Source organism: Bison bison, unplaced genomic scaffold, assembly GCF_000754665.1.
Source record: "Bison bison bison isolate TAMUID 2011002044 unplaced genomic scaffold, Bison_UMD1.0 scf7180017864390, whole genome shotgun sequence".
NCBI classification, from domain to species: Eukaryota; Metazoa; Chordata; class Mammalia; order Artiodactyla; family Bovidae; genus Bison; species Bison bison.
Window position 1 is genome coordinate 3,204,942 of NW_011494962.1, and position 10,020 is coordinate 3,214,961.

Consider the following 10,020-nt stretch of genomic DNA (forward strand, 5'->3'; position numbering starts at 1 on the left):
GTGAAAGTGAAATCACTCAGTCGTGTCCGACTCCTCATGACCCCATGGACTGCAGCCTATCAGGCTCCTCCGTCCATGGGATTTTCCAGGCAAGAGTACTGGAGTGGGTTGCCATTGCCTTCTCCACCGAGCCACCAGGAAAGCCCTTAATCATAACTGTTAGTAAAAGATTAAATAATAAAATTTCATTCTTGAATTTACAGCCCCCAAAGTGGCCGAGTCAATATTTTCACATTCGGATGCTTATAACAGAAGCCTGGAGACTTACCAGCACTACACCAAATTCATGGCATTGCTCTTTTCTTCTTTAGAGGTTATAATGATAGACTTTGAATACTGATAAGACATTAAAAGTCAGACTACCCGGTACAGCTATTTCAATAGTTATTTTAACTGTATTTTGATAGAACTCTGTCAAATATATGTTTACCTCCATGACCCCAGTTGCACCCACCTCTGTACTTTCCTAGGTCCCATTTTTCCGTATTCACCCCACAATATTCCTCTGGCTCCCAACACTCATCTGCACTCTGCCCACAGCCAGTTCTGTTCTGCCTATACCAGCTCTGTGATCACTAACATCTCCTCCACTCACAGCCTCCCTGGTTGAAAGAAACAGACAACAGCCACAAACATCTCTCAAGTGTGCCACCCTCTCTCCCCTACTGTCATTCAAGGAATAAAATGGCTGAGTACCTTGAGTTTGAGCACAGATAAAAATAAGTATGAATATACAGATTTATATGAATGATACATGTGGGCTCAGTGCTTTCGTAACTTAAAAAAAACAACAGAACCAATGCTCTTTTTTTCTTTTTTTTTTGGTAAGCTATAAAGCACTTTTGGGCTCCCCAGGTGGCTGGGTAGTAAAGACTCTGCTGCCAATGCAGGAGACACGGGAGATGCTGGTTCGATCCCTGGGTCGGGCGATTCCTGGAGGAGAAAATGGCAACATATTCCAGTATTCTTGCCTGGAGAATCCCATGGACAGAGGAGTCCGGCAGGCTACAGTCCATAAGACTGTAAAGAGTCAGACACAATTGAGCACACACACAAAAGCACTTTTATCGACTCCTCCTTTGTGTCTACCCTTTACCCACCACTCTCCGAGGTTACTTAATCTTCTGCCCTTGTGGTTTCAGGACCACATGGCTCATCCCACACAATAGCATATTTCCTTCTTCCCAACAAGTTAATCAGCTAAGATGGAAACATTATTTTATTGCTACAGATTGTCTGTGTTAGACTACTCTAAAAATATGTTAGAACAAGGCACCAGTTTATATCAGCAATTTCAAATTCTCATGATTTACCCTGAAACTACGATACTGGTATTTCCTCTGATGGCACAAAAGCAATGAAGGGCAAAACTGCTGGCACTTTAGCATCAATTATGGCAAGGATCCAAACTGTACTAGCAGGAATTACATTCTTCACTGTCTGTCAATCACTTTTTTAAATACTGATTTTATATTATTTATTTGGCTGCACCAGGGTCTTAGTTTCGGCATGCAGGAACGGCATATGCAATCTAGTTCTCTGACCTGGGATCAAACTTGGGCTCCCTGAATTGGGAGCACAGAATCTGAGCCACTGGACCACCAGCAAAGTCCCTATCAATCTTTTTTTTTAATAATTTATTTTTTATTGAAGGATAATTGCTTTACAGAATTTTGTTGTTTTCTGTCAAACCTCAACATGACTCAGCCATAGGTATACATATATCCTCTCCTTTTGAACCTCCCTCCCATCTCCTTCCCCATCCCATGCGTCTAGGTTGATACAGAGCCCCTGTTTGTGTTTTCTTAGCCATATGGCAAATTCCCATTGGCTATCCATTTTACAAATGGTAATATACATTTCCACGTTACTCTTTCTCCTATCAGTCATTTTAAAAAAGCCAGTTTCACTTAACAATGTCCTTGATAAAATAGTAAAAGTTATTAATTATTAAATCTCACTCTTGAGAACTTGATCTTTTTAATAATCTGTGTGATGAAATGGGAGCATTTCATCATATCTAATATGTACAAAAAGCATTTCTACATACCTAATACAATGGCCATCTTAAGGAAAAGCACTTATGCAATTGAGTGGTCAGCTGAACTATACACTTTTCCATAGAATACATTTCTGTTGAAAGAATGGCTGGGAGACAACTTATTATTATATATAGTTATTCAGATTTAGGTACTTGGCAGACATTTTCTCTGAAGTAGATACAGTGAGCCTGAGGCTTCAAGGAAAAAACTGACAATACCTGTTGCTGATGATAAAATTTGAGTTTTCAAGAAAAAATTAGAATTTTGGAAAACTTGAACTGGATACCAAAATCTTGACTGCGCCTCAATTCTAAAGACTTTTTGGATGAGATTAATGGTTGCATTAATGAATATGATTTGATGAACATTGTGTAATCAATGTGTCAATATTTGAAAGATCTGTAGAACTCAACGATTATTTCTTAAATGACCAATGTACAATGTTATAAAATCACAAGCTGGTCAAAGATCCGTCCAAAGTGCAAGATGGACCAGTAGATTTTTCTGTTACGGAGTAGCACAAAAAATTCATTGACAATGTTCAGATTCAACACAACTAACTCTTAAGAACATCTTTCTAAAAAAAAAAGAGGCAAAGGGAGAAAAAAAAGAATCTACCATTTGCTGAGTCTTAGAATATTAAAGAATATACACAATTACATGAAAAAGACACTAAAATACCCCACCTTTTCTCTACTATGAATCTGTGAATAAACAGGGTTTCTTCATATATTTCAAACAAAGCAACATATCACAATAGGCTGAATGCAAAAGCAGTTATGAAACTCCAGTGGTCTTCTATTAAGCAATGCATTAGAGAGTGGCAAAACATAAAACCATCTCACACTTATCACTGTATTTTTGTTTTGGAATACTTTTTTCATTAAAATATGTTATTCATGTTAACCTTTCATGAGTTTATCATTTTTAAGTGAAAAAGTATTTTAAAACATTTCAGACTTTTAATTTCTAATATGTTAAATATTGATATAGTCCACATAAACAAAAGATCTTTGGGGCATCAATAATGCAAAAGTGTCCCAACGCCAAAATGTTAGAAAACCTTAGGTTTTCAACACCACAAAAAAAGTGCTTATATGCGTGTGTATATAAAAGAATAGGCACCTGAGAATGAGTCAGAAGGTCTTTGCTCCAGGTCCACTCGCTTTGGGATTTGGATAAATTAATCTAAGGTCTTAGTTTCTTCATCTGTGAAATGGGTTATTCATGTCTTGTTCTGAAGATAAAAGACAAAATATGTCAAAACAGTTGATACAGTACAGGTATACTGTTATTGTTACAAGATCTCAAAGTTAAGAGTTTTAACCTTGTGACTATATTTCTAAAACATTCTCTATTCTTAAATTTTTTTGCTAAATGCAGAACTCACAGAAAATGCAAAGTGGAGATTTTTTGATTAGTCAATTAGCTCAAATGTCTAACCGCATAACTTTACTGATTTAAATTTAGTATTTGACAGTTATAATCAGTAATGTGTATATTCTAATTATTACAGATATTTCCAAATACACATAGAAGTACAGAAAATTGTAACAAACGCCCATGTACTCTTAAAAATTACCAAAAAATTGCTAATATTATTTCATTTCCTATGTGTGTGTATGCCTATTCTGATGTTTTTAAAAACAAGTATTAGGCATCATTTCATTTTGTCTATAAATACTCCCATATGTATCTTTTTAACAGATGAGAATTTAACATAACCCCAATACCATTAACATAGAAATGAACTTTATAGTTCTTAAATATCACCTAAAACATGCGATGCTAAATTGCTTCAGTCATGTCTGACTCTTTGCGACCCCATGGACGGTAGCTCACCAGGCTCCTCTGTCCATGGGGTTCTCCAGGCAAGAATACTGGAGAGGGTTGCCATGCCCCCTTCAACATAAAACATACTCCATGTTCTAATTTCCCGATTGTCTCCCAAAAAGAGAGTCTTCATTAGTTTTTAGTTGTTCTGTAGGATCAAAATATTCTCAACAATTCAGTTACAAGTAATACAAGATTTTCAGCTAAAGATAAGAAGGAAGTAGAAATAACACAATGCTCCATATACATGTACGGTTTACAAAATCAAGTCAAGAACTATTCTCCAGGGAAATGTGCTTCTTCTCCAACAAAACAACAGACAAACATGACAAGAGACACCCACCACAAAAAAGGCCAAACTGGGGACACCTCAGTACTCTGAGAAGTGACCAGAAGGGGACACACTCAGCTGATCAGGAAGGGCAGGAACTGTAGGAAGCCACCACCTGCCCTTTCGGAAAAGGTGGGGTCGGGCCAGCCCCGTGGTCAGGCAGGCTGGAGGTTTAAGGTCAGGGCCTGGGTTCCAGAGTGACAGTACCGCTCAAACAGGCCCAGTAACCAAAAGGCTGAATGGCAACCACCTGCGGGTTTCAACTCAGAGCTCAAAAATCAGGGCTCCGGGACTTCCCTGGTGATCCAGTGGTTTTAATACTCTGTGCTCCCAACACTGGGGGCCCAGGTTTGATCCATGGTCAGGGAACTAAGATCCCCCATGTCACATGGCACATCCAAAATAAATTAATTAAACACAAAAAGATAATTGTAAACAAAAAAAAACACAGTGCTCTAAGCTAGAAATACAATGCAAATATCATCAAAATAAACTACCTGTGACAATTCAATTTATTCAGCAAACATTTGTCAAAAAAGTCAATTCTACTAGGCACATCTTAGGATATGAGCTGTAGTATTTTTGTGTATAATTATTCAGTGAAATAATAAGCAACATATACTTCTCTACATATTACTTTCCTCATTAATTTTAAGGGGAAGAATGGACAAATTTAATATGAATACCTTGCCACATACATGACAATTTATAGTGTAATTTATAGTGCAAAACCTGCAATTTGGCCCACTCCTCACCCAGACATTAAAACATAGGAATTCTACTGTCCTTCCCAAATACTTTTCAAGATTACACATCACATTAGCTTTTATCATATACATCACAGACTCAGAGCACTTACATCTACAATTCTTTTCTAAATGGAGTATTTAGTTGAAGATCGACATGTACACACTGCTATATTTTAAATGGATAATCAACAAGGACCTAGTGTAGAGCACAGGGAACTCTGCTCAGTGTTACGTGGCAGCCTGGATGGGAGGGGAGTTTGTGGGAGAATGGATACATGTATATGTATGGCGAAGTCCTTTCAGGGTTCACCTGAAACTACCACAACATTGTTAGTCAGCTATACTCCAACATAAAAGAGAAAGTGAAAAAAAATAAAAATAAATGGCGTATTCAGAAGGAAATCAAGGAAAGGCTAAAGAATCTCCCACCTCCTCTGAAAATCGTTTTCTTTTCCATAGGCTAATCCCAAGTGTGTCAGAATGAATTGCAGATGAAAACTGGTCAGATGCATATAGAAAATTTTAAGAGATGTGGTTCCATAGGCACATAAATCCTTTTTGGGATCCTTTACCTCAATTCCACCTATAAGGTTTTTTTGTTGTTGTGTTTGTTTGAAGTTTAAAACTACAGAAAAAGTGGAGAAGGAGAGAACACATTTCTTAAAGAATGCTTAAAAAGTACTTCATAAATGTGTTCCAAAACATGCAAGAGTCACTAAGGAATTTTTTAGCTGATGCTATAAAGGACATCTTGTCAATAACAACAAAACCTGGCAGTCAGACAACTGCAGAGTCCAGACTTCCCCATTTCAAAACCGACACTTTTGTATCAGGTCCACTATCTGCAGAAGTTTAAGATAATATTTCCAGTGAGACCACTAAGGCCCCTACCAACCTGTAAGGAGAATGATTAAGTTCACAGAGCACAACGAACGCAGCCCAAACGTACCATGCAGACGAGACCTGGAGGGAATGTCACCCTTGACCTCATTTTCTGCTAACTACGCTGAAGAGCCGACTTATGCTTTCTGTCCACCTTCAGTTTTGTGTGCTCTCATACAAGGTGTCATCAAAACAAACTGTCCTGGGAGTTTAGCTTCCCTTTATAGCACTGTTGTGATTACTGTTCCTAATGGAGAATATATTTAAGTATACAGCCCAATACATCACAACTCTAAGTAAACTGGAAAGAATGACATTAACCTCACTGCAAAAACATGAGGTTCTTAGCAGACAACAGCAGCAGAATTGCATAAAAATTGTTAACAAGGAGTTGAAAAAGCAAAGCCTGCATGCTTCAATCTACAAAATATTAAGTAGGTTTCTTTTTAAAAATTGGTTAAAGACGGAGTCAATGACTGTGTAGATGTCTATTCAAATTGGTTCGGGCTGCAAATAAATATTAAAAAGTTAAATCATTAACATTTCACCAGGCATATTACAGGCAAAACAGGTCATTCACAGAATAAGTAGGGCTGTAACTAGCACTCTGTAATTTCCTTGTCTCTGATCATTCCTATTTTCACAAGACATCACTCTCTGACATCAGATTTTCCATGAAGTGTTTACTTGTTTATTGCCCTTCTCCCACTAGAATGTAAATTCCATAAGGGCAAAAACCTTATCTTACTTTCCACTCTTTGCCGGGTTCAGAGAACAGTGCCAAGCACACAGTAGAGGTTCCAAACAGATCTGCTGAATGAAGGGATAGCTGAATGGCCACCCCCTACCTCTCCCCTTCCTTTACTCCATACACAGGTTAACCATCCTTTGAGGTCAGGGTCAAATTCTACCTCCTCTCTGAAAAAGATCTCCCATTCCTCCAATCTCCTTCTCCTTCATACCATGAATGCCACCCTTGTCTGCTGTCTGATAACTGTTTATCTTTGCATATGTATATAGCTCCCTTAAAATTCTCATAATCCTCATTAAGGGCATGGACTCGTGCCCCTAGGTTTCGGTATCCACCTTGGGACCTATACACAGTCTACCACTAATAAATGTTCTGCTTGACTGACTCGTACCTATAATTAATCCAGAAATCAATTGAGTTAATGGTTTCACCTTTTTATAACCTAACCCTCCCTTTCCAATAACTCAACTGTAATTTCAGTGGATCCCCTCTAGTTTAAATTTATTTTTGGCAACTTCAAGCTTTACATTCTCATATATGTAATTGTAACTGCTCATAATTCACTTTATCCATCCCTCCTCCAAGATTAATTTTTGTATGTAATTACCAAAAAAAAAAATCTTGTGACTTTTTTGGTGATACCTTCAAATGAAGTATCTAACCCCAAGAAATTGGAGTTTCATTACTTTCTTCCTGTTGCTGAGGTACTGAAGGGTATTTTTTCTTTTTATGCCTTTTTCCTTTCATGTCAAGATGGATCCCATTTCCTTCTTTCCTGATCATAGCCCTGGCAAGCTCTTCTTATTGCTTTGTACCTGTCCTTGGTAATCTGCCTTAGATCCTCCTTTCTGAGCCACTCCTGTTTCCTCTAGTCACTTATTTGATCAGATTTCAAACTTTGCAGTCAGCTTGTTTATGAGACTGGCCTCTTCTTAAAGCTTGAGCCTGCTTCTTTAAATCTGGTCATCCCTTCACAAAGCCAACCAAACCCCGGTTATCTGGGCTAAATGAAATGTACAAAAATATCAGATTATCCACAACACAAGAAAATCAGAAAAAAATTTGACATCTGGCTTTGGAATACACCATGTGGCTTTGGGCAAGATTTACTTTTTTAAAGTTTTTGCTTAAGCCATCACTGTTAGTAACATTTTCTTTTACAATGGTGGAATATCTGTCTCAATTTTAAATTCTGATGCAGTTTTTTCAAAAAGCCAATCAAATATCAACTGAGGTTTTTCCTATGAAGTCTTTAACTCATTTTTTCAATCTGTTGAAAACTATCATAAAATCTGGTTTCTGTTTCCTCTGATTTATTTCCTCCCTGTTCCTGGGCTTCTGATCCAAATCAGCTTAGCCTATATTAATTTACTTCTTTAATTTAAAGTACCATTTGCTTAAGAATGAAAAGCATTGTAATAACACAAAATGTCTAATGAAATTTTCAGTCCAAATAACACTGAATAGAAGAATCTTTTTTTTTTTTAAAGCTACTCCAGGAAAAGTTGGGTTTCTAGGATAAATTACACTGGTAATTCTAGCAAATTTATATTTAGTGGGTTATTATGATTGGCTGAAAAATAGAAAAACATTAAACAGCTATGCAAGTCAGCTTTGTCAATATATAATCCCATAGGCCAAAAACTATGAAATTAAATTCTCAATACAGGCATTTATAGAAAAGAGCATCAAAACAAACTCACACATCAACCTTGCCCCTTTTCCTGACCCCAGCCTAAATTCTACACAATCTCACACTTGATTGCTGCTGCCTCACTTCCACAAATGATTTTCTAATGTTTAAGAAAAAGGAAAAGAAGTAGGTTAACAGATTCTTCTCCTTTTCCCCCTTTTCAGCTTCTGCCATTGAGCTCTTGGCCAAAGAGATCCCTAATCCTCAATTTTACATGACTGTTTTCACTTTACAGGTATTCAATTATTTTACATTCAAACGCACATTTATATAGAGCTTGAACCTACTCTTTTTCATGCTAATCATCATATTACCAGCAGAATTGAGAATAAACTCATTTTTGCAGTTCCCCCTCATAAAGAACTTTGGGAAGTACAAATTATTTTACCTAAAAGCCAACTTTGGGGCTGGTGTCTTTTAGGCCAAGTTTTTATATAGGATGTTAAATGTTAACCCCCCAAAACTTTTTTAAACAAGATTTCACAGTCATCAAACTCAGTTAAGTTCCAGAACTTTACTTAAAATACAAAAACAAACTCAGGATGCCTAGTCACACTTTGACTAATATACCCCAACAAAGCCCCAAATTCTTAATTTTTTAATGTACCTTCTCCAGGCTGCAGCACAAGTCTCAATTAACCACGGCCTCCCAAGCTGTTTGTCCACCCATACACATCATTTCTCAAGGAAAAATAAGTAATTCACAAGTGACTGATTCAACTGGTAAGAATTCTTTCCCTCTTTTAAAAATTTACCTTAATTTCAAAAATCTCTTTTCTTGATGGAGTTCAGAATAGTATAAATCCTCTGAGGAAAACAGTTGTCACCTATGTGCGCTCAAAAGATGAGTGGCTTAAAGAGGCATTTTCTGACAGTCTAAGTTCCCCAAATACTAGTCATAAGGTATTTCATGGATGGTAAATTTCACACACACACACAGGAAAGAAAGGAAAGAAACATACCTGGTCATTTTCTAAACAGGTTTGATAGGTTTGGTTCCCTTGTAAGAGCGGAGTATTTACTTATAATCTTTTAAAGCACAAGTGGCAGCCAGGAGAGTGGGTAAATAAAACCTTCAGAGAGGTTTAAAAACCCTGCATCTTAACTCACTTCCCCTTGATTTCAGGGGCTGGTACTGCAACCCCATGGTAAATGAGATTATGTAACAGGTTTTTCCTCTCTCCACTTTATTCATCACGGTCTGATTGGAGGTGTGCTTTCTCCAAACGAGTTGAGACTCCTAGGATTTATTTAGGACGGCTGAAATTGAGGTTTGATACATTTCCTTAGGATTTTGCAGGATCCATTCATTTAAATATCTGTTTGTAGTTTTCTCAAGTGAGAAAACACAATAACCGTGTAGTTGCTGTTGTAATTTCAAGGAAATAAACGCAGCTGCACCTGAAAACTTCCGTTTTGCACAAATATTTTCCTCCCCTGTGTTTCATTCCATGAAACTGCACATGATATACACAGACCTTCGCTTGTCTCCCGGGGCTTCTTCCTTTCTCACGTTTTACGGTTGGTGTAAATAAAGAAAAAGTCCCTGGCGCACCAGGCCCCCCAACACCCGGCCTCGGCGGAGGAGGGGGGTGTCCCCGGAGGAAAAGCGAGTGGGTTGAAGAGCGCAGCCCGGTCACCACTCAGGTGGCCCAGACGCTCTCACGGAAGGCGAGCTGGGGATAATGGGGACAGTCAGGCCGGGGCCCCTCTTGGCAGGCGAGTTGTGTAACAGTCGC

General features: G+C 37.9%; 1 protein-coding gene across 1 annotated transcript in view; it reads right to left on the reverse strand.

Annotated features, from left to right (window-relative positions):
- Positions 1-10,014, reverse strand: part of DUSP16 (dual specificity phosphatase 16) — a 92,896-nt gene extending 82,882 nt beyond the window's left edge. Inside the window, exons 1-2 of the mRNA XM_010858692.1 lie at positions 5,385-10,014; positions 3,168-3,279 (exon numbers count right to left, since the gene is read on the reverse strand). The gene's annotated coding sequence lies outside the window, so the exon portion shown is untranslated. The remainder of the gene's footprint in view (positions 1-3,167; positions 3,280-5,384) is intronic.
- Between the last annotated feature and the right edge of the window lie 6 nt (positions 10,015-10,020).